We start from the raw sequence: 27,674 nt of genomic DNA, 5'->3' as shown, positions 1-27,674 counted from the left end.
GCTTCTCAGCCATATAGCTGATATAAATCACTTACCACTGTCTGCCGTATAGCTAAGGTGAATCCGCTTCCCGGCAGTTTGGCCAATCGGAATAACTTGACATTTCTCGGCCATTTGGCTAAGATAAATAAACTGTCGCATCTCGGCCATTTGACTAAGATAAATAAATTGTCACTTCTCAGCCATGTGGCTGAGATAAATAAATTGTCGCTTCTCGACCATTTGGCTAAGATATATAAATTGTCACTTCTAGGCCATTTGGCTGAGACAAGTAAATTGTCGCTTCTCGGCCATTTAGCTAAGACGAAAGACTTACTGCTTCTCAGCCATATAGCTGATATACATAAGCCTATATACCAAATCTATATTACAACTTATATACACCGTATCTAAAAAGGGTGCATGGCTACTAGTACCTACAGTTTGCCACTTTCCAGTACCCAACGCATTTTACTGGCGAATCATTTCATTTCATACCGTGTACAGCCCAGGCTCTATTGACCATTTTACGTTGTTCCTAGAGGCATACTTTGAATTAAAGAAAATATCCAAATAGCGTGTAGAACTCGTATGCATCATTCATGTTGCAAGGGTGGCGCTTCACTATTTACGGCTGCTGATTTCTTGGAGCTTTGCTTCGCGGCCACTTGCTCACAATTACGAACCGACATACCACGCCAAATATATTTATTTGGTACACAAAACATACGCGAGCAAAATGCATGTTGTACGACTTGTCACCACGACGGTTAGAATTCGACTCACTATTGCCAGTTTACAAAACTAATAATGAGATTAATTGATAAAAAAAGAAATAAATAATTAAAAACGATCACCGATCGTTCAAAGGGGTTGTATAGTTATTTAAAATGAAAAAAATTTACTTTTCAAACGCAGACTTTGTGCTTAAAAAAGCCAATGAGAAATATTATTGCCCTGTCTCTCCCGATGACAAAAAAATCATCGTTTATAAGTGCAAGATTCGTTGAGATCTTCAAATTCAAAGAACGGAAAAAAAGTTTGGGGGAAAAAATACTGTTGGCGGCCTGTGGAACTGATTTACTTGAGAAGTGAGGACTAATGAAGAACCATGGCGGAGCTATGTGTGGAGGCTCTGACGCAGTGGTTCCCGACCTTTCTTAGGCCATGCCCCGTCAAAGCATCTCTGAAATCCTAATTTCCCTCAGTGAAACTTCATAGTCCCATAATATTTTTTACAACCATTATTTTGTGCTTTGCTTCCTTAAATTTTGAAACCAGGGATCTTTGATACCCTATCCCCCATTGCAGTGTTTCTCTTACTTTGGGGTCCTCAGAGAGACTTCGGCGGGCCGTGAGCTTGTATGAAAAAACAATTGACTCATTGTTTTTACATTGCTATACAGAGTATAATTTTTTAAAGGAGTTCGTGGCCTTCATTTCATAGGCACGGGAGAGGGTCCGTGAAATTTATTTTCCTTGGAACACAAAACATTAAGAACCGTTCCACTGAAAGAGAAAAATAAAAAGGCCATAAAGAAAAAATTGTTCAAAAATATAACTGATATAAAAAATGAAGGGAGTTTATAAGGTTCCAAGCCTCCATTAAAAAAGTCAAATTGCCAGCTTAGGAGGGGTGAACCAAAGCTGGTTAAAGAGTAAGCGTTCCCACAATGCATTGAAGGTAGGCGCAATAAAAACTGTAGTGTGAGAGGCGAAATAAGCGCGAGCACCTTGGCTTAGCCACGCCCATGTCTATTTTGATTGACACTCCACTTACAAGGCTAGGTCCTCCACACACACACACTACGGTAAATATCATGTCTTAAAACCAGCTTTGGTCAACCTTTTACCGGCCGAAATTGAAGCTAACCTGCTGTCTTTCGGAAAGCGAAAGAAATGAGCCCATTCAGTTCTTGAACTTCTTTCACATCCTAAGAAGCAACTCGATGCTCCACCACTCGCCATATCAAATAACGTCAAAAAAATCAACAAAGGTAACGATTAAAAACTCGACAAAAAAGCAACGAGATGAAAAAAAATAACAAATATAACTTCAAATCCGGCATTACACTATAAAAAGTTGATAAAAGTTCGTTTATAAAACTTGATAAATGCAACCAATTGGCGGATTAGCTAAGTTGGCTTGAATGTAACAGATGTGCTAACATTCTTCAAGTTTTATAAAAGACTTTCGTCAAACTTTTATAGCGTAATACCGGCTCAAGAAAGAAATTTGATCCTTAGAAGGGCCTTTTGAAAATTAAATAAAATTAAAGGATGAAATTTAAAATAAGACGAAAATGATAGAAGAGCGAGCACCTGACAAAATATGGAATTCGCGACCTGTTTTTCCATAGCAACTATGACGCCTTTCTCCAGATAGGTCTGGCGCGGACCCACCACTTCACTACATGAACAATAATAAACCCCTCTCGGGGTCCCAAAAATTTCCTTAAGCTCATTTATGTTGCTCCTCTCCACGGTAATCTTTAGTAAAAGGCGAAAGATTAGCTCGAAGGTTGAAGAGAAGCCAGAGCATACGCATTTATGATTTGAGAAATTATATCAATATTGTTGCCTGAAGAAAAGTTTAACCGTCAATATATTTTTGCATAAACGGAAATAACTATAATATTTTTATTTATTGTCTATGTTTTTTTACATGTTTTCTGGATAAAATCTTTGCTTTTTTGTTGAAAAATGTTATAATTATTTGTTTCATCAAGAACATGTGCCTAGCATCTTCTCCCTAGATGGCAGCACATTCATATTGAAAACATCGTTTTGAATATGAAATAAGTATAGAATAGTGTCTCTCAACTTTCTGGAAACAAGCACCAGTAAAACGTCTGAAACAATATGACGCACCACTTGTGTCTCGTATTAAGAGATATTCCTGTAATTCCACAAATTTGTCCCATTTTTTTTCAATGATACTTATTTGAATTTGTAATATAATCGCGAATACAAAGTGTTTTCATAATATAAATTATATGATAATTATGGCAAAAATTATAAATATTCATCTCGCATATTTAACGTCACGTTTGACATGTTTTTTTTTTAAATTTTTATTACGGTTACTTACTTCTAACAATGTTTTTGATGACAATGGGTGATGTCTCGAATTTAACGTATTCGTTTATAAAAGATACCGGTTTACCGTATTTTTCTCAACGAAACATGGTCAATGATCATTTGAATATTTTTTTCGTGAAATATATTTTTGTTTATTGAGATTTGTACCAGCGGCCCTTTATTTCCACGCCCTTCAGCAACTGCAGCAGTAATTAGCAAATTGCATTTAAAACAATAAATTACAATTTTTTGGGAAAATTTAGTGATAATCCGTATTTAGGAGGATAAAATGAAAAAATTGTCACTTCTCGGCCATTTGGCTGAGATAAATAAATTGTCGGTTCTCTGGCATTTGGCTAAGATAAATGACAAATTGTTGCTCGCCCATTTGGCTGAGATATATAAATTGCCGCTTCTCGGCCATTTGGCTAAGATGAAAGACTTACGGCTTCTCAGCCATATAGCTGATATAAATCACTTACCACTGTCTGCCGTATAGCTAAGGTGAATCCGCTTCCCGGCAGTTTGGCCAATCGGAATAACTTGACATTTCTCGGCCATTTGGCTAAGATAAATAAACTGTCGCATCTCGGCCATTTGACTAAGATAAATAAATTGTCACTTCTCAGCCATTTGGCTGAGACAAGTAAATTGTCGCTTCTCAGCCATATAGCTGATATACATAAGCCTATATACCAAATCTATATTACAACTTATATACACCGTATCTAAAAAGGGTGCATGGCTACTAGTACCTACAGTTTGCCACTTTCCAGTACCCAACGCATTTTACTGGCGAACCATTTCATTTCATACCGTGTACAGCCCAGGCTCTATTGACCATTTTACGTTGTTCCTAGAGGCATACTTTGAATTAAAGAAAATATCCAAATAGCGTGTAGAACTCGTATGCATCATTCATGTTGCAAGGGTGGCGCTTCACTATTTACGGCTGCTGATTTCTTGGAGCTTTGCTTCGCGGCCACTTGCTCACAATTACGAACCGACATACCACGCCAAATATATTTATTTGGTACACAAAACATACGCGAGCAAAATGCATGTTGTACGACTTGTCACCACGACGGTTAGAATTCGACTCACTATTGCCAGTTTACAAAACTAATAATGAGATTAATTGATAAAAAAAGAAATAAATAATTAAAAACGATCACCGATCGTTCAAAGGGGTTGTATAGTTATTTAAAATGAAAAAAATTTACTTTTCAAACGCAGACTTTGTGCTTAAAAAAGCCAATGAGAAATATTATTGCCCTGTCTCTCCCGATGACAAAAAAATCATCGTTTATAAGTGCAAGATTCGTTGAGATCTTCAAATTCAAAGAACGGAAAAAAAGTTTGGGGGAAAAAATACTGTTGGCGGCCTGTGGAACTGATTTACTTGAGAAGTGAGGACTAATGAAGAACCATGGCGGAGCTATGTGTGGAGGCTCTGACGCAGTGGTTCCCGACCTTTCTTAGGCCATGCCCCGTCAAAGCATCTCTGAAATCCTAATTTCCCTCAGTGAAACTTCATAGTCCCATAATATTTTTTACAACCATTATTTTGTGCTTTGCTTCCTTAAATTTTGAAACCAGGGATCTTTGATACCCTATCCCCCATTGCAGTGTTTCTCTTACTTTGGGGTCCTCAGAGAGACTTCGGCGGGCCGTGAGCTTGTATGAAAAAACAATTGACTCATTGTTTTTACATTGCTATACAGAGTATAATTTTTTAAAGGAGTTCGTGGCCTTCATTTCATAGGCACGGGAGAGGGTCCGTGAAATTTATTTTCCTTGGAACACAAAACATTAAGAACCGTTCCACTGAAAGAGAAAAATAAAAAGGCCATAAAGAAAAAATTGTTCAAAAATATAACTGATATAAAAAATGAAGGGAGTTTATAAGGTTCCAAGCCTCCATTAAAAAAGTCAAATTGCCAGCTTAGGAGGGGTGAACCAAAGCTGGTTAAAGAGTAAGCGTTCCCACAATGCATTGAAGGTAGGCGCAATAAAAACTGTAGTGTGAGAGGCGAAATAAGCGCGAGCACCTTGGCTTAGCCACGCCCATGTCTATTTTGATTGACACTCCACTTTCAAGGCTAGGTCCTCCACACACACACACTACGGTAAATATCATGTCTTAAAACCAGCTTTGGTCAACCTTTTACCGGCCGAAATTGAAGCTAACCTGCTGTCTTTCGGAAAGCGAAAGAAATGAGCCCATTCAGTTCTTGAACTTCTTTCACATCCTAAGAAGCAACTCGATGCTCCACCACTCGCCATATCAAATAACGTCAAAAAAATCAACAAAGGTAACGATTAAAAACTCGACAAAAAAGCAACGAGATGAAAAAAAATAACAAATATAACTTCAAATCCGGCATTACACTATAAAAAGTTGATAAAAGTTCGTTTATAAAACTTGATAAATGCAACCAATTGGCGGATTAGCTAAGTTGGCTTGAATGTAACAGATGTGCTAACATTCTTCAAGTTTTATAAAAGACTTTCGTCAAACTTTTATAGCGTAATACCGGCTCAAGAAAGAAATTTGATCCTTAGAAGGGCCTTTTGAAAATTAAATAAAATTTAAGGATGAAATTTAAAATAAGACGAAAATGATAGAAGAGCGAGCACCTGACAAAATATGGAATTCGCGACCTGTTTTTCCATAGCAACTATGACGCCTTTCTCTAGATAGGTCTGGCGCGGACCCACCACTTCACTACATGAACAATAATAAACCCCTCTCGGGGTCCCAAAAATTTCCTTAAGCTCATTTATGTTGCTCCTCTCCACGGTAATCTTTAGTAAAAGGCGAAAGATTAGCTCGAAGGTTGAAGAGAAGCCAGAGCATACGCATTTATGATTTGAGAAATTATATCAATATTGTTGCCTGAAGAAAAGTTTAACCGTCAATATATTTTTGCATAAACGGAAATAACTATAATATTTTTATTTATTGTCTATGTTTTTTTACATGTTTTCTGGATAAAATCTTTGCTTTTTTGTTGAAAAATGTTATAATTATTTGTTTCATCAAGAACATGTGCCTAGCATCTTCTCCCTAGATGGCAGCACATTCATATTGAAAACATCGTTTTGAATATGAAATAAGTATAGAATAGTGTCTCTCAACTTTCTGGAAACAAGCACCAGTAAAACGTCTGAAACAATATGACGCACCACTTGTGTCTCGTATTAAGAGATATTCCTGTAATTCCACAAATTTGTCCCATTTTTTTTCAATGATACTTATTTGAATTTGTAATATAATCGCGAATACAAAGTGTTTTCATAATATAAATTATATGATAATTATGGCAAAAATTATAAATATTCATCTCGCATATTTAACGTCACGTTTGACATGTTTTTTTTTTAAATTTTTATTACGGTTACTTACTTCTAACAATGTTTTTGATGACAATGGGTGATGTCTCGAATTTAACGTATTCGTTTATAAAAGATACCGGTTTACCGTATTTTTCTCAACGAAACATGGTCAATGATCATTTGAATATTTTTTTCGTGAAATATATTTTTGTTTATTGAGATTTGTACCAGCGGCCCTTTATTTCCACGCCCTTCAGCAACTGCAGCAGTAATTATCAAATTGCATTTAAAACAATAAATTACAATTTTTTGGGAAAATTTAGTGATAATCCGTATTTAGGGGGATAAAATGAAAAAATTGTCACTTCTCGGCCATTTGGCTGAGATAAATAAATTGTCGGTTCTCTGGCATTTGGCTAAGATAAATGACAAATTGTTGCTCGCCCATTTGGCTGAGATATATAAATTGCCGCTTCTCGGCCATTTGGCTAAGATGAAAGACTTACGGCTTCTCAGCCATATAGCTGATATAAATCACTTACCACTGTCTGCCGTATAGCTAAGGTGAATCCGCTTCCCGGCAGTTTGGCCAATCGGAATAACTTGACATTTCTCGGCCATTTGGCTAAGATAAATAAACTGTCGCATCTCGGCCATTTGACTAAGATAAATAAATTGTCACTTCTCAGCCATTTGGCTGAGACAAGTAAATTGTCGCTTCTCAGCCATATAGCTGATATACATAAGCCTATATACCAAATCTATATTACAACTTATATACACCGTATCTAAAAAGGGTGCATGGCTACTAGTACCTACAGTTTGCCACTTTCCAGTACCCAACGCATTTTACTGGCGAACCATTTCATTTCATACCGTGTACAGCCCAGGCTCTATTGACCATTTTACGTTGTTCCTAGAGGCATACTTTGAATTAAAGAAAATATCCAAATAGCGTGTAGAACTCGTATGCATCATTCATGTTGCAAGGGTGGCGCTTCACTATTTACGGCTGCTGATTTCTTGGAGCTTTGCTTCGCGGCCACTTGCTCACAATTACGAACCGACATACCACGCCAAATATATTTATTTGGTACACAAAACATACGCGAGCAAAATGCATGTTGTACGACTTGTCACCACGACGGTTAGAATTCGACTCACTATTGCCAGTTTACAAAACTAATAATGAGATTAATTGATAAAAAAAGAAATAAATAATTAAAAACGATCACCGATCGTTCAAAGGGGTTGTATAGTTATTTAAAATGAAAAAAATTTACTTTTCAAACGCAGACTTGGTGCTTAAAAAAGCCAATGAGAAATATTATTGCCCTGTCTCTCCCGATGACAAAAAAATCATCGTTTATAAGTGCAAGATTCGTTGAGATCTTCAAATTCAAAGAACGGAAAAAAAGTTTGGGGGAAAAAATACTGTTGGCGGCCTGTGGAACTGATTTACTTGAGAAGTGAGGACTAATGAAGAACCATGGCGGAGCTATGTGTGGAGGCTCTGACGCAGTGGTTCCCGACCTTTCTTAGGCCATGCCCCGTCAAAGCATCTCTGAAATCCTAATTTCCCTCAGTGAAACTTCATAGTCCCATAATATTTTTTACAACCATTATTTTGTGCTTTGCTTCCTTAAATTTTGAAACCAGGGATCTTTGATACCCTATCCCCCATTGCAGTGTTTCTCTTACTTTGGGGTCCTCAGAGAGACTTCGGCGGGCCGTGAGCTTGTATGAAAAAACAATTGACTCATTGTTTTTACATTGCTATACAGAGTATAATTTTTTAAAGGAGTTCGTGGCCTTCATTTCATAGGCACGGGAGAGGGTCCGTGAAATTTATTTTCCTTGGAACACAAAACATTAAGAACCGTTCCACTGAAAGAGAAAAATAAAAAGGCCATAAAGAAAAAATTGTTCAAAAATATAACTGATATAAAAAATGAAGGGAGTTTATAAGGTTCCAAGCCTCCATTAAAAAAGTCAAATTGCCAGCTTAGGAGGGGTGAACCAAAGCTGGTTAAAGAGTAAGCGTTCCCACAATGCATTGAAGGTAGGCGCAATAAAAACTGTAGTGTGAGAGGCGAAATAAGCGCGAGCACCTTGGCTTAGCCACGCCCATGTCTATTTTGATTGACACTCCACTTTCAAGGCTAGGTCCTCCACACACACACACTACGGTAAATATCATGTCTTAAAACCAGCTTTGGTCAACCTTTTACCGGCCGAAATTGAAGCTAACCTGCTGTCTTTCGGAAAGCGAAAGAAATGAGCCCATTCAGTTCTTGAACTTCTTTCACATCCTAAGAAGCAACTCGATGCTCCACCACTCGCCATATCAAATAACGTCAAAAAAATCAACAAAGGTAACGATTAAAAACTCGACAAAAAAGCAACGAGATGAAAAAAAATAACAAATATAACTTCAAATCCGGCATTACACTATAAAAAGTTGATAAAAGTTCGTTTATAAAACTTGATAAATGCAACCAATTGGCGGATTAGCTAAGTTGGCTTGAATGTAACAGATGTGCTAACATTCTTCAAGTTTTATAAAAGACTTTCGTCAAACTTTTATAGCGTAATACCGGCTCAAGAAAGAAATTTGATCCTTAGAAGGGCCTTTTGAAAATTAAATAAAATTTAAGGATGAAATTTAAAATAAGACGAAAATGATAGAAGAGCGAGCACCTGACAAAATATGGAATTCGCGACCTGTTTTTCCATAGCAACTATGACGCCTTTCTCTAGATAGGTCTGGCGCGGACCCACCACTTCACTACATGAACAATAATAAACCCCTCTCGGGGTCCCAAAAATTTCCTTAAGCTCATTTATGTTGCTCCTCTCCACGGTAATCTTTAGTAAAAGGCGAAAGATTAGCTCGAAGGTTGAAGAGAAGCCAGAGCATACGCATTTATGATTTGAGAAATTATATCAATATTGTTGCCTGAAGAAAAGTTTAACCGTCAATATATTTTTGCATAAACGGAAATAACTATAATATTTTTATTTATTGTCTATGTTTTTTTACATGTTTTCTGGATAAAATCTTTGCTTTTTTGTTGAAAAATGTTATAATTATTTGTTTCATCAAGAACATGTGCCTAGCATCTTCTCCCTAGATGGCAGCACATTCATATTGAAAACATCGTTTTGAATATGAAATAAGTATAGAATAGTGTCTCTCAACTTTCTGGAAACAAGCACCAGTAAAACGTCTGAAACAATATGACGCACCACTTGTGTCTCGTATTAAGAGATATTCCTGTAATTCCACAAATTTGTCCCATTTTTTTTCAATGATACTTATTTGAATTTGTAATATAATCGCGAATACAAAGTGTTTTCATAATATAAATTATATGATAATTATGGCAAAAATTATAAATATTCATCTCGCATATTTAACGTCACGTTTGACATGTTTTTTTTTTAAATTTTTATTACGGTTACTTACTTCTAACAATGTTTTTGATGACAATGGGTGATGTCTCGAATTTAACGTATTCGTTTATAAAAGATACCGGTTTACCGTATTTTTCTCAACGAAACATGGTCAATGATCATTTGAATATTTTTTTCGTGAAATATATTTTTGTTTATTGAGATTTGTACCAGCGGCCCTTTATTTCCACGCCCTTCAGCAACTGCAGCAGTAATTATCAAATTGCATTTAAAACAATAAATTACAATTTTTTGGGAAAATTTAGTGATAATCCGTATTTAGGGGGATAAAATGAAAAAATTGTCACTTCTCGGCCATTTGGCTGAGATAAATAAATTGTCGGTTCTCTGGCATTTGGCTAAGATAAATGACAAATTGTTGCTCGCCCATTTGGCTGAGATATATAAATTGCCGCTTCTCGGCCATTTGGCTAAGATGAAAGACTTACGGCTTCTCAGCCATATAGCTGATATAAATCACTTACCACTGTCTGCCGTATAGCTAAGGTGAATCCGCTTCCCGGCAGTTTGGCCAATCGGAATAACTTGACATTTCTCGGCCATTTGGCTAAGATAAATAAACTGTCGCATCTCGGCCATTTGACTAAGATAAATAAATTGTCACTTCTCAGCCATTTGGCTGAGACAAGTAAATTGTCGCTTCTCAGCCATATAGCTGATATACATAAGCCTATATACCAAATCTATATTACAACTTATATACACCGTATCTAAAAAGGGTGCATGGCTACTAGTACCTACAGTTTGCCACTTTCCAGTACCCAACGCATTTTACTGGCGAACCATTTCATTTCATACCGTGTACAGCCCAGGCTCTATTGACCATTTTACGTTGTTCCTAGAGGCATACTTTGAATTAAAGAAAATATCCAAATAGCGTGTAGAACTCGTATGCATCATTCATGTTGCAAGGGTGGCGCTTCACTATTTACGGCTGCTGATTTCTTGGAGCTTTGCTTCGCGGCCACTTGCTCACAATTACGAACCGACATACCACGCCAAATATATTTATTTGGTACACAAAACATACGCGAGCAAAATGCATGTTGTACGACTTGTCACCACGACGGTTAGAATTCGACTCACTATTGCCAGTTTACAAAACTAATAATGAGATTAATTGATAAAAAAAGAAATAAATAATTAAAAACGATCACCGATCGTTCAAAGGGGTTGTATAGTTATTTAAAATGAAAAAAATTTACTTTTCAAACGCAGACTTTGTGCTTAAAAAAGCCAATGAGAAATATTATTGCCCTGTCTCTCCCGATGACAAAAAAATCATCGTTTATAAGTGCAAGATTCGTTGAGATCTTCAAATTCAAAGAACGGAAAAAAAGTTTGGGGGAAAAAATACTGTTGGCGGCCTGTGGAACTGATTTACTTGAGAAGTGAGGACTAATGAAGAACCATGGCGGAGCTATGTGTGGAGGCTCTGACGCAGTGGTTCCCGACCTTTCTTAGGCCATGCCCCGTCAAAGCATCTCTGAAATCCTAATTTCCCTCAGTGAAACTTCATAGTCCCATAATATTTTTTACAACCATTATTTTGTGCTTTGCTTCCTTAAATTTTGAAACCAGGGATCTTTGATACCCTATCCCCCATTGCAGTGTTTCTCTTACTTTGGGGTCCTCAGAGAGACTTCGGCGGGCCGTGAGCTTGTATGAAAAAACAATTGACTCATTGTTTTTACATTGCTATACAGAGTATAATTTTTTAAAGGAGTTCGTGGCCTTCATTTCATAGGCACGGGAGAGGGTCCGTGAAATTTATTTTCCTTGGAACACAAAACATTAAGAACCGTTCCACTGAAAGAGAAAAATAAAAAGGCCATAAAGAAAAAATTGTTCAAAAATATAACTGATATAAAAAATGAAGGGAGTTTATAAGGTTCCAAGCCTCCATTAAAAAAGTCAAATTGCCAGCTTAGGAGGGGTGAACCAAAGCTGGTTAAAGAGTAAGCGTTCCCACAATGCATTGAAGGTAGGCGCAATAAAAACTGTAGTGTGAGAGGCGAAATAAGCGCGAGCACCTTGGCTTAGCCACGCCCATGTCTATTTTGATTGACACTCCACTTTCAAGGCTAGGTCCTCCACACACACACACTACGGTAAATATCATGTCTTAAAACCAGCTTTGGTCAACCTTTTACCGGCCGAAATTGAAGCTAACCTGCTGTCTTTCGGAAAGCGAAAGAAATGAGCCCATTCAGTTCTTGAACTTCTTTCACATCCTAAGAAGCAACTCGATGCTCCACCACTCGCCATATCAAATAACGTCAAAAAAATCAACAAAGGTAACGATTAAAAACTCGACAAAAAAGCAACGAGATGAAAAAAAATAACAAATATAACTTCAAATCCGGCATTACACTATAAAAAGTTGATAAAAGTTCGTTTATAAAACTTGATAAATGCAACCAATTGGCGGATTAGCTAAGTTGGCTTGAATGTAACAGATGTGCTAACATTCTTCAAGTTTTATAAAAGACTTTCGTCAAACTTTTATAGCGTAATACCGGCTCAAGAAAGAAATTTGATCCTTAGAAGGGCCTTTTGAAAATTAAATAAAATTAAAGGATGAAATTTAAAATAAGACGAAAATGATAGAAGAGCGAGCACCTGACAAAATATGGAATTCGCGACCTGTTTTTCCATAGCAACTATGACGCCTTACTCTAGATAGGTCTGGCGCGGACCCACCACTTCACTACATGAACAATAATAAACCCCTCTCGGGGTCCCAAAAATTTCCTTAAGCTCATTTATGTTGCTCCTCTCCACGGTAATCTTTAGTAAAAGGCGAAAGATTAGCTCGAAGGTTGAAGAGAAGCCAGAGCATACGCATTTATGATTTGAGAAATTATATCAATATTGTTGCCTGAAGAAAAGTTTAACCGTCAATATATTTTTGCATAAACGGAAATAACTATAATATTTTTATTTATTGTCTATGTTTTTTTACATGTTTTCTGGATAAAATCTTTGCTTTTTTGTTGAAAAATGTTATAATTATTTGTTTCATCAAGAACATGTGCCTAGCATCTTCTCCCTAGATGGCAGCACATTCATATTGAAAACATCGTTTTGAATATGAAATAAGTATAGAATAGTGTCTCTCAACTTTCTGGAAACAAGCACCAGTAAAACGTCTGAAACAATATGACGCACCACTTGTGTCTCGTATTAAGAGATATTCCTGTAATTCCACAAATTTGTCCCATTTTTTTTCAATGATACTTATTTGAATTTGTAATATAATCGCGAATACAAAGTGTTTTCATAATATAAATTATATGATAATTATGGCAAAAATTATAAATATTCATCTCGCATATTTAACGTCACGTTTGACATGTTTTTTTTAAAAATTTTTATTACGGTTACTTACTTCTAACAATGTTTTTGATGACAATGGGTGATGTCTCGAATTTAACGTATTCGTTTATAAAAGATACCGGTTTACCGTATTTTTCTCAACGAAACATGGTCAATGATCATTTGAATATTTTTTTCGTGAAATATATTTTTGTTTATTGAGATTTGTACCAGCGGCCCTTTATTTCCACGCCCTTCAGCAACTGCAGCAGTAATTAGCAAATTGCATTTAAAACAATAAATTACAATTTTTTGGGAAAATTTAGTGATAATCCGTATTTAGGAGGATAAAATGAAAAAATTGTCACTTCTCGGCCATTTGGCTGAGATAAATAAATTGTCGGTTCTCTGGCATTTGGCTAAGATAAATGACAAATTGTTGCTCGCCCATTTGGCTGAGATATATAAATTGCCGCTTCTCGGCCATTTGGCTAAGATGAAAGACTTACGGCTTCTCAGCCATATAGCTGATATAAATCACTTACCACTGTCTGCCGTATAGCTAAGGTGAATCCGCTTCCCGGCAGTTTGGCCAATCGGAATAACTTGACATTTCTCGGCCATTTGGCTAAGATAAATAAACTGTCGCATCTCGGCCATTTGACTAAGATAAATAAATTGTCACTTCTCAGCCATGTGGCTGAGATAAATAAATTGTCGCTTCTCGACCATTTGGCTAAGATATATAAATTGTCACTTCTAGGCCATTTGGCTGAGACAAGTAAATTGTCGCTTCTCGGCCATTTAGCTAAGACGAAAGACTTACTGCTTCTCAGCCATATAGCTGATATACATAAGCCTATATACCAAATCTATATTACAACTTATATACACCGTATCTAAAAAGGGTGCATGGCTACTAGTACCTACAGTTTGCCACTTTCCAGTACCCAACGCATTTTACTGGCGAATCATTTCATTTCATACCGTGTACAGCCCAGGCTCTATTGACCATTTTACGTTGTTCCTAGAGGCATACTTTGAATTAAAGAAAATATCCAAATAGCGTGTAGAACTCGTATGCATCATTCATGTTGCAAGGGTGGCGCTTCACTATTTACGGCTGCTGATTTCTTGGAGCTTTGCTTCGCGGCCACTTGCTCACAATTACGAACCGACATACCACGCCAAATATATTTATTTGGTACACAAAACATACGCGAGCAAAATGCATGTTGTACGACTTGTCACCACGACGGTTAGAATTCGACTCACTATTGCCAGTTTACAAAACTAATAATGAGATTAATTGATAAAAAAAGAAATAAATAATTAAAAACGATCACCGATCGTTCAAAGGGGTTGTATAGTTATTTAAAATGAAAAAAATTTACTTTTCAAACGCAGACTTTGTGCTTAAAAAAGCCAATGAGAAATATTATTGCCCTGTCTCTCCCGATGACAAAAAAATCATCGTTTATAAGTGCAAGATTCGTTGAGATCTTCAAATTCAAAGAACGGAAAAAAAGTTTGGGGGAAAAAATACTGTTGGCGGCCTGTGGAACTGATTTACTTGAGAAGTGAGGACTAATGAAGAACCATGGCGGAGCTATGTGTGGAGGCTCTGACGCAGTGGTTCCCGACCTTTCTTAGGCCATGCCCCGTCAAAGCATCTCTGAAATCCTAATTTCCCTCAGTGAAACTTCATAGTCCCATAATATTTTTTACAACCATTATTTTGTGCTTTGCTTCCTTAAATTTTGAAACCAGGGATCTTTGATACCCTATCCCCCATTGCAGTGTTTCTCTTACTTTGGGGTCCTCAGAGAGACTTCGGCGGGCCGTGAGCTTGTATGAAAAAACAATTGACTCATTGTTTTTACATTGCTATACAGAGTATAATTTTTTAAAGGAGTTCGTGGCCTTCATTTCATAGGCACGGGAGAGGGTCCGTGAAATTTATTTTCCTTGGAACACAAAACATTAAGAACCGTTCCACTGAAAGAGAAAAATAAAAAGGCCATAAAGAAAAAATTGTTCAAAAATATAACTGATATAAAAAATGAAGGGAGTTTATAAGGTTCCAAGCCTCCATTAAAAAAGTCAAATTGCCAGCTTAGGAGGGGTGAACCAAAGCTGGTTAAAGAGTAAGCGTTCCCACAATGCATTGAAGGTAGGCGCAATAAAAACTGTAGTGTGAGAGGCGAAATAAGCGCGAGCACCTTGGCTTAGCCACGCCCATGTCTATTTTGATTGACACTCCACTTTCAAGGCTAGGTCCTCCACACACACACACTACGGTAAATATCATGTCTTAAAACCAGCTTTGGTCAACCTTTTACCGGCCGAAATTGAAGCTAACCTGCTGTCTTTCGGAAAGCGAAAGAAATGAGCCCATTCAGTTCTTGAACTTCTTTCACATCCTAAGAAGCAACTCGATGCTCCACCACTCGCCATATCAAATAACGTCAAAAAAATCAACAAAGGTAACGATTAAAAACTCGACAAAAAAGCAACGAGATGAAAAAAAATAACAAATATAACTTCAAATCCGGCATTACACTATAAAAAGTTGATAAAAGTTCGTTTATAAAACTTGATAAATGCAACCAATTGGCGGATTAGCTAAGTTGGCTTGAATGTAACAGATGTGCTAACATTCTTCAAGTTTTATAAAAGACTTTCGTCAAACTTTTATAGCGTAATACCGGCTCAAGAAAGAAATTTGACCCTTAGAAGGGCCTTTTGAAAATTAAATAAAATTTAAGGATGAAATTTAAAATAAGACGAAAATGATAGAAGAGCGAGCACCTGACAAAATATGGAATTCGCGACCTGTTTTTCCATAGCAACTATGACGCCTTTCTCTAGATAGGTCTGGCGCGGACCCACCACTTCACTACATGAACAATAATAAACCCCTCTCGGGGTCCCAAAAATTTCCTTAAGCTCATTTATGTTGCTCCTCTCCACGGTAATCTTTAGTAAAAGGCGAAAGATTAGCTCGAAGGTTGAAGAGAAGCCAGAGCATACGCACTTGCTGAGCTGAGCTGAATGGAACTTGATTCGCCGGTCCCGCGGCACAATTTTTGATGGCCGTTCTACCGGTCTTAGCAGTGGGCACAAGAAGTACTTGGCCTATTTTGTTGTGTAAAAGTGTGTGTGATGAATAGTGTGTAGAGCTGTATGTGTAGAAATTTAGGTCAAAATCGGGACTCTAAGCTCGTTTAACAGATTACTTCAGGCAAAATGCCATATCCACAACTGAAAGAGAATTATCATGAGTCACTATAATTATGCACTATAAATGGTCATGCTTTTCGTCAGAGAAGGTAGGTGTCAGCGCCATTTGTTGGGCTGATTTGGGGGGAGAGTTTCGTGAGGTGGTCTCGGTCCAGGCACATTTTATTCTTGCGTTGACACAGTTTTTCAACGCAGCCAGCACAGTTCATGTGCGTTTGTTATTCACTGTGTCCACAGATATCGAGCGTTAGCACGTTGGTCCATTTTCCCCCATGGGGAACGGTTCCTGTGCCTGCCTTTGTGCATTTTAGTTTCTTCGCTGGGAGGTTTCTATGCCGCCTCCCTAGCGGTACTCGAAAGATATTTGTTCTCTTTGAGTTCTCAGAGAATATTTGTTCTTTTTTCGCATTTCAGATCAGTGTCATTTCATTGACGCTGATTTTATTTCACTTTTCCTCACAATAAGGAGCCCGGCAATGATGCAATCTCCATTGACCAAGTGCAAGGCTCTACTTGATTGCGGTACTCAGTATCAGTAGGAATTTTGACTGCACAACGCTTAGGCCTCCACCAGGCGATGGCAAGTCTTCCTATATTTCATTTTACAGTAATTTCTCGGTTGTTTTTGGCAGTTGGCACTTGAACATGTTCTGTGGTTTCCGTAGACGCTTCACCAAATGAGCCGGGAGCGAGATCCGGTGGACAGGGCCAGTTTCCTCAGCATGAAGGGGTAGTATGTTTCTTCGCCATGGTTTTTATATTAAATGCAGTTTAAAACGAAAAAATTGGAAGGAGTAATAAATGAATAATGAAACGTGTATTTACACTATTTACAATATATACAATTTGTACATTTACCACGGGCGAAAGAGAACATTCTGTGGCCGTCCATACCTGAGGATGACCGCTGGATTATAATCCACAATTTCAGATAGATGTCGATACTCTGAATTTCTGATGATTTCATATTGAGACTCCGCGAGTTTCCTTACGTGATCAAGATACGTATTCGTGCATAGATCCCTTCTCAAATCTGCGTTCCTCATGAACCAACGGGCTCTTGTAAATTTTCGATAGCTTTTGTTTTCGAAGATTTGAAGTGTGTGAACATTTTTCTTTGTGGCGAATGCCCAAACTGGGGCAGCATAGGTGATAATAGGCCTAATTACTGATTTGTACAAGTACATTTTGTTTTTCAGTGAGAGGCCGCTCTTGGGAAAAAAGATTTTATTGAGCATTCCTAGGTTCTTTGTTGCTTTCATACGGACATACTCAGTGTGTGCTTTAAAATTCAGTTTTCTATCAAAGAATACCCCAAGATATTTGATCTGGGGCTTCGATGCAAGTCTGGCGTTTCCTAGGACAATAAGGTGATTAGGTCCCGTTGGTGGGTTGTGTCTCTTGTGAAAACATATGAAGTTGCATTTTTCATGGTTGAGGGCAATATCGGAGTCTATGCAATATTTCTCTATCTCGTCCACTGTCTCTTGAAGATTTTCAAAAGCTTTTTGAGGGTCTCTGCAGTTAGTTGAAATTAGCACATCGTCGGCGTACTGACTGATGATGCCCCGTTGAGGCGAGGGGAAATCATTCACGTACAGAGAGAAGAGTTGGGGGCCCAGAACGCTTCCCTGCGGGACAGACGCTCGAACTGGTCTTAAAGTAGATAATGCATCCCCAATCTGGACTCTGAAGTGACGTTCATTAAGGTAATTTTTGATGAAATAGAAAAATTTTGGTGGGAAATTCATATTGATTAGTTTGAACAGGAGCGTGCTGTGATTGGTCCGATCAAACGCCCGCGAGAAATCCAGAGCCAATGAACAGACGTATTCTTTGTAGTTTACGGAATCCATTAGAAATTCTGTCGTACGTAGGAGCTGCGTAATACAAGAGTGTTCCTTTCGAAATCCATGCTGCTCCGCACGAATCACTGAATTATTGTTGCAGAAATTATTTAATCTTTTAATGTAAATTCTTTCAAATAATTTGCTCAGGTTCGAAAGAAGGCTGATCGGGCGAAAATTTTGGGGGAAAAGGGGATCAGAGTTAGGTTTGTGAATTGCTTTTATTATTGCTGTTTTCCAGCAGCTTGGGAAGTAGTTAATTTTGATCATGGCATTGAAGATGTTGACCAATGAATTTCTGATTGAAACGGGGAGAGCTTTTATTGCAAGATTAGAAATTTTATCGTGCCCTGGGGCTTTTTTTGTTTTCAGGAGTTTTATGATCTCGTTTAATTCGGTGATTGACGTGAGCGGAACATCATGTGTTTCAGAAAGGGGAGGGGGATTATTTCTCATGAATTCATCAATTGTATCACGAATGTTTTCTTGTGTTTCGTCGTCTTGTAGTCCGTTTGGAGCAAACTGTTGCTCGAATGTGTCCGCAAAGGATTCTGCAATTTCCGGGGGGGTGAAAACAATTCTCCCATTTTGCCCGTGAATACGGTTGATAATATTTCCCCTTGGTTTGCAAATTTTTAGGGCCTTCCACATGGACCCGTCTGCTATGTTCACTTCCTCCATGAAGTAATTGAACCTTTCGTGGTTGTATGCTCTTATTTCTGCCCTGATTTCTCTTTCCATCTGGATCAATCTGATTTTATCGTCTCTCTGTCTGAATCGCTGCCACTTTTTTCTGACTTTGTTTTTTTCCCTAATTTTAGTGAGCAACTCTCTGGATAGGCCGTACTGGTGTTCGCTTACCTTTATTTTGTTCGTACAGTGGTAGATGGCGTTGTTGACTGTTTCTGTGATAAGCGAGATGCTCTCATCGATGATGGCTACTGACGGATCATTAATCGATATTTCAGGAAACTCTGTGAGTTCATTAGAAAAATTAACCCAATCAGTTTTGTAAATAAAAGGGATTTTTCTTGAGATAAGGAAATCCATCTTAATTAGTATAGGGTTATGAGAAGAGTCGACAAGCTCAGGGGAGGAAATAGAGATTGCAGAATCGATGTTTTTTGCAAGAGCAAAATCGATGACAGAGGAAAGATGCAAAGAAAAGGAAGGAAAGTGGGTGGCTTTTTTAGTAGCAATGATATCAACAACATTATTTTGGCAGAAGTGGTAGAGTGCAGTGCCTTTAGTTTGATTATATCTGCAGTTCCATGCCTTATGATGCAGATTCCAGTCACCAGCAATTATTGTGGGAGTGTTTGTATTAAATATGTGGGAGAGGAGATTAAGATCAAGATTGTTATTCGGAGGCTTGTAAATGGAAACGAGGTTAATATTAGTGTTATTAACATGAATAGTTATCCCTACCGCTTCCATAGAATTAGAGTCAATAAGATCCAGGGGATTAAATGGTATATTATTGCGGATGAACGCAGCCACGCCCCCTCCACGATTGTGCAATCGGTCACGCCTTATGCATTGATAACCAGGAATTTTTATCTTTGTGCTTGGGATCAACCAGGTCTCTTGGCAGAGAAAAACATCCACATTATGTTCAAAGAGGGCTTCTGTTAGTTCTCCAATACTTGGTTTTAAGCTGGTTGCGTTCCAAGAAAAAATTGTTAAAGGTCTTGGAGGCGTAAGATCCGTGTTTCGGTTTTGATTACTAATTGTTGTTATTTTTTGATAGGAAGTCTAGCACTTCAGTTAGGCTTCGGAAGATTTCCGAAAGTTTGTTTTCTACCTCTATGGGAGGTTTGACAAGATTAGTGATTTTTTGTGTTGAGAGAAGTATTGATTTGATTTCATAATTTACATTTGTTTCGTGTGGGACAAATTCAAGAGACGGGATTGGTTCCGCGACTTCTGGCTCGATAAAGGAGGGCGGAGCCAGGTTAGTGTTTACATTATGTAGGTTGGGTTCTTCCCTCACGAGATTTTTCTCTACCTTGGCTATCACTTCATGTAGTACCTTTTCCACTTCCTTTTTGTTTTGTTTTTCGATAGATTTTTCATGTTCAGTTGCGTACTCATGCTGTTTTAGGGAGTATCCCTTGAAGAGTGGGTGTGGTCCTTTCTTGGTGTAATAATTGGAGATTTTTGTGAAAGCAAGAGAGTTGGGCCTTTCAGTAAGGGGCGTGAACGAGTTGCGTCTTGCTAGTGTAGGGGGAGGGGAGACCTCCATGGGGGCGTTTCCCTCTTCCTCATTTGTTTGGGTTTGCTGGCATGGGGGTGTGCGTCTGATTATGTCGGCGAATGTTCGTAAGTTTGTGTTTCTTTGTATTTCTGGATCATTTCTTATTATCGCTGGCAGCGAAGGAATAATTAGTCTTCCTGATTCTTGCGACTGTCTTTTCAGTTTAACTGGACAGGCTCCGTATGTTGAGCAATGCCTCCCATTGCACAAAAAACATTTTTTGAGATTTATGTTGCCTTTGTTTGGGCAGTCACGTCCGCTGTGTAGCTGAGCGCAGAAGGCACAGCGGGGGCGTTCTCGGCAGGATATAGAGCTGTGTCCGAGGCGAAGACAATTACGACATTGCAATGTATTGCGGTTGCCTTTGTACCGCTCTATTTGAACAGGAATGCTTGCTATCTCTGTGATATTAAATATGCCCTTATCTTTAATGGCAAACTCGACGAGATAGAGCGGGTAATCGAAACCTGTACGGTAGTTCTTCATACGGGAAACCTTGATTACTTCATGCCCTTGCGATAATATGTCGTCCGCAATGTCGTCTGGGGGAACATTCACGGGGAGACCCCTGATAACTACCTTTAGATTTTTGTCGTTTTCCAGTTGATAGGTATAGAACCTAAAATTCTTTTCATTGCAGAATCTAGTCACCTTTCTGTAGTCGCTTTCGGAGTAAAATTTGATCGATACCGTTGTTGGTGTTGTTTTTGCGTCTGGGGGGAATTCGCATAGTTTTCTTATTTCGGCGTAATCTTTAAGCCATCTGGGTCCCCATTCTGAGAGTACTATCGGGGGAATGTTTCTATTTTTCTTTTTGTAGGAAACCGTAGAGAAACCTTCTAAATCGTCATCTTCGATGTCTCCAACAGTGGGCGTTTCGTCAATGTTTACGTTTCTGATATTGTTTACATTATTGGAGGGGGAGGGGGCCTCGTCAGTCGATCTGCGCTCTGATTGGCTGGTTGGGTCTGATGTTGGTGCTGATGATTGTTGTTGACTTTGAGCATCAGAGGGCATTGTGGGAACGTTGTCTGTGTCAGGGAAGAGCTCGCTAGGCATTATGGGAGCCTGGTTGATGCACGGTATTATGGGTAGGTTACTTTGTGTAAAAGATGTGGCAACGGTTTTCACAAGAGACACGAGAGGATTAGGGTTATCTCCATGGGACTGGGAGCCATCTTGCTCATAAATGGAATCCTGAGAACTGTCGAGAAAAGCAAAGGGGAATGCGATTGATTTCTTGTCGGGAGATGGGCTCATCTCATGGGGTCTTTTCCTTTTCCTGGATTTTTCCAGTCTTTTGGCAATACTTTCGGGAGATTTGTCAATTTGAGGCGATTTACGAAAATACAAGGCCATAATATGGCAACAAGGGTCTTCTTTGATCTTCTCAAAAAACTCGCACAGTCCCGATACGAAGGGAGCTGCTGTCTCGGTCTTGAAATCCTCATCACTATTCGCATAGTCGCTATATTTTGCAAGAAGGGTATCGAAAAATTCGGACGTATTACATGCTGCCTCCTCGAGGGCTCCTAGATCCGTTTGTTTATCAAAAAAATATCCCAGCCAGGGTTCGACTAATTCTAAAAAATCATTAATATCCCCCTCAAAAAGTTCGGTAAAATTATCACGAATATGCACAAATTTATCAACTATATTTCCGCCTTCAGCGGGGCGGATTGCGGGACAAAACCTGACCATTATGAAAAGCGCATAATTTTAAGTGACTCACCCGAGATAAAAAGCATCAGCCGGAAATGTAACGTCAGAGCATCTAGCGTAGACGGAGAGAGCTTCGTCGAATGTTTCCTATGAGCATACGCACTTATGATTTGAGAAATTATATCAATATTGTTGCCTGAAGAAAAGTTTAACCGTCAATATATTTTTGCATAAACGGAAATAACTATAATATTTTTATTTATTGTCTATGTTTTTTTTACATGTTTTCTGGATAAAATCTTTGCTTTTTTGTTGAAAAATGTTATAATTATTTGTTTCATCAAGAACATGTGCCTAGCATCTTCTCCCTAGATGGCAGCACATTCATATTGAAAACATCGTTTTGAATATGAAATAAGTATAGAATAGTGTCTCTCAACTTTCTGGAAACAAGCACCAGTAAAACGTCTGAAACAATATGACGCACCACTTGTGTCTCGTATTAAGAGATATTCCTGTAATTCCACAAATTTGTCCCATTTTTTTTCAATGATACTTATTTGAATTTGTAATATAATCGCGAATACAAAGTGTTTTCATAATATAAATTATATGATAATTATGGCAAAAATTATAAATATTCATCTCGCATATTTAACGTCACGTTTGACATGTTTTTTTTAAAAATTTTTATTACGGTTACTTACTTCTAACAATGTTTTTGATGACAATGGGTGATGTCTCGAATTTAACGTATTCGTTTATAAAAGATACCGGTTTACCGTATTTTTCTCAACGAAACATGGTCAATGATCATTTGAATATTTTTTTCGTGAAATATATTTTTGTTTATTGAGATTTGTACCAGCGGCCCTTTATTTCCACGCCCTTCAGCAACTGCAGCAGTAATTAGCAAATTGCATTTAAAACAATAAATTACAATTTTTTGGGAAAATTTAGTGATAATCCGTATTTAGGGGGATAAAATGAAAAAATTGTCACTTCTCGGCCATTTGGCTGAGATAAATAAATTGTCGGTTCTCTGGCATTTGGCTAAGATAAATGACAAATTGTTGCTCGCCCATTTGGCTGAGATAAATAAATTGCCGCTTCTCGGCCATTTGGCTAAGATGAAAGACTTACGGCTTCTCAGCCATATAGCTGATATAAATCACTTACCACTGTCTGCCGTATAGCTAAGGTGAATCCGCTTCCCGGCAGTTTGGCCAATCGGAATAACTTGACATTTCTCGGCCATTTGGCTAAGATAAATAAACTGTCGCATCTCGGCCATTTGACTAAGATAAATAAATTGTCACTTCTCAGCCATGTGGCTGAGATAAATAAATTGTCGCTTCTCGACCATTTGGCTAAGATATATAAATTGTCACTTCTAGGCCATTTGGCTGAGACAAGTAAATTGTCGCTTCTCGGCCATTTAGCTAAGACGAAAGACTTACTGCTTCTCAGCCATATAGCTGATATACATAAGCCTATATACCAAATCTATATTACAACTTATATACACCGTATCTAAAAAGGGTGCATGGCTACTAGTACCTACAGTTTGCCACTTTCCAGTACCCAACGCATTTTACTGGCGAATCATTTCATTTCATACCGTGTACAGCCCAGGCTCTATTGACCATTTTACGTTGTTCCTAGAGGCATACTTTGAATTAAAGAAAATATCCAAATAGCGTGTAGAACTCGTATGCATCATTCATGTTGCAAGGGTGGCGCTTCACTATTTACGGCTGCTGATTTCTTGGAGCTTTGCTTCGCGGCCACTTGCTCACAATTACGAACCGACATACCACGCCAAATATATTTATTTGGTACACAAAACATACGCGAGCAAAATGCATGTTGTACGACTTGTCACCACGACGGTTAGAATTCGACTCACTATTGCCAGTTTACAAAACTAATAATGAGATTAATTGATAAAAAAAGAAATAAATAATTAAAAACGATCACCGATCGTTCAAAGGGGTTGTATAGTTATTTAAAATGAAAAAAATTTACTTTTCAAACGCAGACTTTGTGCTTAAAAAAGCCAATGAGAAATATTATTGCCCTGTCTCTCCCGATGACAAAAAAATCATCGTTTATAAGTGCAAGATTCGTTGAGATCTTCAAATTCAAAGAACGGAAAAAAAGTTTGGGGGAAAAAATACTGTTGGCGGCCTGTGAAACTGATTTACTTGAGCAGTGAGGACTAATGAAGAACCATGGCGGAGCTATGTGTGGAGGCTCTGACGCAGTGGTTCCCGACCTTTCTTAGGCCATGCCCCGTCAAAGCATCTCTGAAATCCTAATTTCCCTCAGTGAAACTTCATAGTCCCATAATATTTTTTACAACCATTATTTTGTGCTTTGCTTCCTTAAATTTTGAAACCAGGGATCTTTGATACCCTATCCCCCATTGCAGTGTTTCTCTTACTTTGGGGTCCTCAGAGAGACTTCGGCGGGCCGTGAGCTTGTATGAAAAAACAATTGACTCATTGTTTTTACATTGCTATACAGAGTATAATTTTTTAAAGGAGTTCGTGGCCTTCATTTCATAGGCACGGGAGAGGGTCCGTGAAATTTATTTTCCTTGGAACACAAAACATTAAGAACCGTTCCACTGAAAGAGAAAAATAAAAAGGTCATAAAGAAAAAATTGTTTAAAAATATAACTGATATAAAAAATGAAGGGAGTTTATAAGGTTCCAAGCCTCCATTAAAAAAGTCAAATTGCCAGCTTAGGAGGGGTGAACCAAAGCTGGTTAAAGAGTAAGCGTTCCCACAATGCATTGAAGGTAGGCGCAATAAAAACTGTAGTGTGAGAGGCGAAATAAGCGCGAGCACCTTGGCTTAGCCACGCCCATGTCTATTTTGATTGACACTCCACTTTCAAGGCTAGGTCCTCCACACACACACACTACGGTAAATATCATGTCTTAAAACCAGCTTTGGTCAACCTTTTACCGGCCGAAATTGAAGCTAACCTGCTGTCTTTCGGAAAGCGAAAGAAATGAGCCCATTCAGTTCTTGAACTTCTTTCACATCCTAAGAAGCAACTCGATGCTCCACCACTCGCCATATCAAATAACGTCAAAAAAATCAACAAAGGTAACGATTAAAAACTCGACAAAAAAGCAACGAGATGAAAAAAAATAACAAATATAACTTTAACTTCAAATCCGGCATTACACTATAAAAAGTTGATAAAAGTTCGTTTATAAAACTTGATAAATGCAACCAATTGGCGGATTAGCTAAGTTGGCTTGAATGTAACAGATGTGCTAACATTCTTCAAGTTTTATAAAAGACTTTCGTCAAACTTTTATAGCGTAATACCGGCTCAAGAAAGAAATTTGATCCTTAGAAGGGCCTTTTGAAAATTAAATAAAATTTAAGGATGAAATTTAAAATAAGACGAAAATGATAGAAGAGCGAGCACCTGACAAAATATGGAATTCGCGACCTGTTTTTCCATAGCAACTATGACGCCTTTCTCTAGATAGGTCTGGCGCGGACCCACCACTTCACTACATGAACAATAATAAACCCCTCTCGGGGTCCCAAAAATTTCCTTAAGCTCATTTATGTTGCTCCTCTCCACGGTAATCTTTAGTAAAAGGCGAAAGATTAGCTCGAAGGTTGAAGAGAAGCCAGAGCATACGCATTTATGATTTGAGAAATTATATCAATATTGTTGCCTGAAGAAAAGTTTAACCGTCAATATATTTTTGCATAAACGGAAATAACTATAATATTTTTATTTATTGTCTATGTTTTTTTACATGTTTTCTGGATAAAATCTTTGCTTTTTTGTTGAAAAATGTTATAATTATTTGTTTCATCAAGAACATGTGCCTAGCATCTTCTCCCTAGATGGCAGCACATTCATATTGAAAACATCGTTTTGAATATGAAATAAGTATAGAATAGTGTCTCTCAACTTTCTGGAAACAAGCACCAGTAAAACGTCTGAAACAATATGACGCACCACTTGTGTCTCGTATTAAGAGATATTCCTGTAATTCCACAAATTTGTCCCATTTTTTTTCAATGATACTTATTTGAATTTGTAATATAATCGCGAATACAAAGTGTTTTCATAATATAAATTATATGATAATTATGGCAAAAATTATAAATATTCATCTCGCATATTTAACGTCACGTTTGACATGTTTTTTTTAAAAATTTTTATTACGGTTACTTACTTCTAACAATGTTTTTGATGACAATGGGTGATGTCTCGAATTTAACGTATTCGTTTATAAAAGATACCGGTTTACCGTATTTTTCTCAACGAAACATGGTCAATGATCATTTGAATATTTTTTTCGTGAAATATATTTTTGTTTATTGAGATTTGTACCAGCGGCCCTTTATTTCCACGCCCTTCAGCAACTGCAGCAGTAATTAGCAAATTGCATTTAAAACAATAAATTACAATTTTTTGGGAAAATTTAGTGATAATCCGTATTTAGGGGGATAAAATGAAAAAATTGTCACTTCTCGGCCATTTGGCTGAGATAAATAAATTGTCGGTTCTCTGGCATTTGGCTAAGATAAATGACAAATTGTTGCTCGCCCATTTGGCTGAGATAAATAAATTGCCGCTTCTCGGCCATTTGGCTAAGATGAAAGACTTACGGCTTCTCAGCCATATAGCTGATATAAATCACTTACCACTGTCTGCCGTATAGCTAAGGTGAATCCGCTTCCCGGCAGTTTGGCCAATCGGAATAACTTGACATTTCTCGGCCATTTGGCTAAGATAAATAAACTGTCGCATCTCGGCCATTTGACTAAGATAAATAAATTGTCACTTCTCAGCCATGTGGCTGAGATAAATAAATTGTCGCTTCTCGACCATTTGGCTAAGATATATAAATTGTCACTTCTAGGCCATTTGGCTGAGACAAGTAAATTGTCGCTTCTCGGCCATTTAGCTAAGACGAAAGACTTACTGCTTCTCAGCCATATAGCTGATATACATAAGCCTATATACCAAATCTATATTACAACTTATATACACCGTATCTAAAAAGGGTGCATGGCTACTAGTACCTACAGTTTGCCACTTTCCAGTACCCAACGCATTTTACTGGCGAATCATTTCATTTCATACCGTGTACAGCCCAGGCTCTATTGACCATTTTACGTTGTTCCTAGAGGCATACTTTGAATTAAAGAAAATATCCAAATAGCGTGTAGAACTCGTATGCATCATTCATGTTGCAAGGGTGGCGCTTCACTATTTACGGCTGCTGATTTCTTGGAGCTTTGCTTCGCGGCCACTTGCTCACAATTACGAACCGACATACCACGCCAAATATATTTATTTGGTACACAAAACATACGCGAGCAAAATGCATGTTGTACGACTTGTCACCACGACGGTTAGAATTCGACTCACTATTGCCAGTTTACAAAACTAATAATGAGATTAATTGATAAAAAAAGAA

At 37.8% G+C, this 27,674-nt stretch overlaps 6 non-coding genes across 6 annotated transcripts; all 6 read right to left on the bottom strand.

Moving 5' to 3' along the window:
* Window positions 1-2,405: 2,405 nt before the first annotated feature.
* On the bottom strand, window positions 2,406-2,521 carry LOC149065987 (U5 spliceosomal RNA). The gene has a single exon (XR_016195564.1). It is a non-coding gene; the product is annotated as a U5 spliceosomal RNA (small nuclear RNA).
* A 3,283-nt stretch (window positions 2,522-5,804) lies between these two features.
* On the bottom strand, window positions 5,805-5,920 carry LOC149065986 (U5 spliceosomal RNA). Its single transcript, XR_016195563.1, has one exon. It is a non-coding gene; the product is annotated as a U5 spliceosomal RNA (small nuclear RNA).
* Window positions 5,921-9,203: 3,283 nt separating this feature from the next.
* LOC149065985 (U5 spliceosomal RNA) lies at window positions 9,204-9,319 on the bottom strand. The gene has a single exon (XR_016195562.1). It is a non-coding gene; the product is annotated as a U5 spliceosomal RNA (small nuclear RNA).
* A 3,283-nt stretch (window positions 9,320-12,602) lies between these two features.
* Window positions 12,603-12,718, bottom strand: LOC149065984 (U5 spliceosomal RNA). The gene has a single exon (XR_016195561.1). It is a non-coding gene; the product is annotated as a U5 spliceosomal RNA (small nuclear RNA).
* A 3,391-nt stretch (window positions 12,719-16,109) lies between these two features.
* LOC149065983 (U5 spliceosomal RNA) lies at window positions 16,110-16,225 on the bottom strand. Its single transcript, XR_016195560.1, has one exon. It is a non-coding gene; the product is annotated as a U5 spliceosomal RNA (small nuclear RNA).
* A 9,533-nt stretch (window positions 16,226-25,758) lies between these two features.
* On the bottom strand, window positions 25,759-25,874 carry LOC149065982 (U5 spliceosomal RNA). The gene has a single exon (XR_016195558.1). It is a non-coding gene; the product is annotated as a U5 spliceosomal RNA (small nuclear RNA).
* Window positions 25,875-27,674: the final 1,800 nt, after the last annotated feature.

Source organism: Pholcus phalangioides, unplaced genomic scaffold (genome assembly GCF_987345545.1).
Source record: "Pholcus phalangioides strain wild (caught in Gottingen) unplaced genomic scaffold, Ppha-v1.0 ptg000036l_1, whole genome shotgun sequence".
NCBI classification, from domain to species: Eukaryota; Metazoa; Arthropoda; class Arachnida; order Araneae; family Pholcidae; genus Pholcus; species Pholcus phalangioides.
The sequence above is the reverse complement of the archived record's forward strand: the minus strand, read 5'-3'. Positions and strand labels throughout refer to the sequence as shown.